This window comes from Gobio gobio (assembly GCF_949357685.1).
Source record: "Gobio gobio genome assembly, chromosome: 5".
Lineage (NCBI taxonomy): Eukaryota > Metazoa > Chordata > Actinopteri > Cypriniformes > Gobionidae > Gobio > Gobio gobio.
In genome coordinates, this window is record NC_137101.1 from 5,806,153 (window position 1) to 5,809,135 (window position 2,983).

The following is a 2,983-nucleotide window of genomic DNA, read 5'->3' on the forward strand; positions in this document are numbered from 1 at the left end:
TCAGATCCTTTAAGTCCTGTAAGTTGCGAAGTGGGGCCTCCATGGATCGGACTTGTTTGTTCGGCACATCCCACAGATGCTCGATTGGTTTGAGATCTGGGGAATTTGGAGGTCAAGTCAACACCTCAAACTCGTTGTTGTGCTCCTCAAACCATTCCTGAAGCATTTTTGGACAGGGGTCAGCATGGGCACCCTGACTGGTCTGCGGCTGTGCCGCCCCATACACTACAAACTGAGATGCTCTGTGTATTCTGACACCTTTCTATCAGAACCAGCATTAACTTCTTGAGCAATTTGAGCTCCAGTAGCTCGTCTGTTTGATCGGACCACACGGGCCAGCCTTCGCTCCCCACGTGCATCAATGAGCCTCGGCCGCCCATGAGCCTGTCGCCGGTTCTCCACTGTTCCTTCCTTGAGCACTTTTGATAGAGACTGACCACTGCAGACCGGGAACACCCCACAAGAGCTGCAGTTTTGGAGATGCTCTGACCCAGTCGCCATCACAATCTGGCCCTTGTCAAACTCGCTCAAATCCTTACGCTTGCCCATTTTTCCTGCTTCTAACACATCAACTTTGAGGACAAAATGTTCACTTGCCGCCTAATATATCCCACCCACTAACAGGTGCCGTGATGAAGAGATAATCAGTGTTATTCACTTAACCGGTCATAATGTTATGCCTGATCAGTGTATTTATATGTATAAATATACACATAATATATCTTAAAACCTCCTGCTATAGATGTTGTGTTTACAGTTTGATATATAATAATAATAACTTAAGTTTTGTTGGATAGAAGCATCTGCTAAACGAATAAATGTAATTGTAAATGTATTATTATTAATAATAATAATGCTGCTGCGTTCACTGCCTGATTTATGTGATGATAATAATAATATTTAGTAATCAAGCATAACCATTCAGCTCAGCAGTTAAACTCATTTTGTGAGCTCACAAATACCAACCAACATTTGAATCGGTAATTTAATGCACAAATAAACTCCTGTTGTTCATCTGGTCTCCTCGGAGTCGTTTAAGCGTGATGCTGATGCTGATGCTGATGCTGAGTTTGCCGTCGCCTCCATCCGCTTTTAATCGCCTGCGTACATACAGCTAATCAGATCTCAGTGGAAGTGCCACCGCTGCAGATATTACTCAGGCTTGACACGTATAGCAATCGATTTGATCCCACTCCGCCTCATTCACGTCATCTTGATTTACAGACCTCTGAGTGCTCTTAGCTGGTCATTATTATGGGCAAATATGTTCATTAATATACCAGGCAGATATAAAAGAGCCAGAAAGCCCAAAAGCGTTTGTGTGAAATTTGACACGTTACAGGAGCGGCTGTGCCTGACAGGAATGAGACTGAATCCCAGAGTATTACACTAGCATACTACTCGTATTTCTCCCATATCTTTATGTGGCTGAAATCTGATTAGAAGCATGCTATTCCAATTTCAGCCATTATGCATGTCGTTTTATAGTGCATTACACACTAATTACATGTTTGGAAAAGCATACTATATATATATATATATATATATATATATATATTAGTGCTGTCAAATCGATTAATATGTCGATTAATATGTGTGTGTATTATGTATACATAAATACACACACATGCAGGGGCGGACTGGGGCAAAAAAGTGGCCCTAGATTTTCTGGCACAGAGCGGCCTATAACATTTTTGGTCGACAACACATCTCACCATAAACACACCAGCTCATTATGCACAGAGCAATTTTAAAAACCACTTACTAACATATAGATGCTATTTACACAGAAATATAAATGCTTTTTTTAATTGAAATGCTTATCATTAACATTAATGAATGACTGGCACACTTCTTTGTTATAATTGGTCTTCTTCACATGACAATTAATAAATTATTTCGATTTAATTTTTTTTTTTTTTTTACACATTTTGAAATCTTTTCAATACAGTGATGTTTAATATCACTTTAAGTCCAATACCTACCATAACATCAGTCCATATACAGCAATGCTATGGTCTAAGACTTAGTATGTAGTGCAGAATGTGGACTATGTTATGGTGCCTTTCTAGTGGTTATAGTATTTGGTTATAGATTAAAATAGATTGGTTTAATTTTGGTTATAGCCCACTCTAGTGTTCCATATAACCCTTAATTCCCAAAAGGTTCTATAAGGAGAAATGCCTAATACATATAAATCATGTTTAATGGGTTATTAAAATTTTTTTCTAGTGATAACGTATGTTTATGAGATGCGTAATTCATAAAATTGAATCAAAACAAAATCAATTCAAACTAAATTCATAAAATAATCCCATGATTGGAACCCCTTGATGGTTCCTTATAGAACCTTTTCTTCTGAGAGTGAACATTTTTACTGTGTCAAAAATGATCTGAATTGCGTCTGTTTTTATTTCTCCTAAGCAGTTTAAGTAGAATAGTCTCAGGCAAACTCTAATAAGTCTGCAATAATTGTTTCTAATAATATAAAAAGCAGCATGCAACCATTAACGCTGTCACATGACCCTATTACTTAATATTTAATGAGTGACTAAAGTTGTCATTTAAAAAAATAATACATTTTACATTAATACATTTAAAATATTTTTAAGCAAAGGAAGTTATATATATACATGTGTGTATTTACATAAAAATTGTACACAATACACACATATATTATGTAAACACAAACTTTTATTTTGGATGCGATTAATCGATTTGACAGCACTAATATTTATATAATTTATATTATATATAAATATTTTATATATAAATATTAAAACAAATTCTTAAATATATACATGCATGTGTGCAGGGGCGAACTGGCCATCGGGAGCACCGGGAGTTTTCCCGGTGGGCCGCTGGACAATGTGGGCCGGCCCGTACTACGTAAATATATATGAAGTTAAATTATACTAAATTTACGTAAAAATAAAAAAAGTTTAACAATGGACTTTAAGTTCCAGGGATGCAAACTACTGCT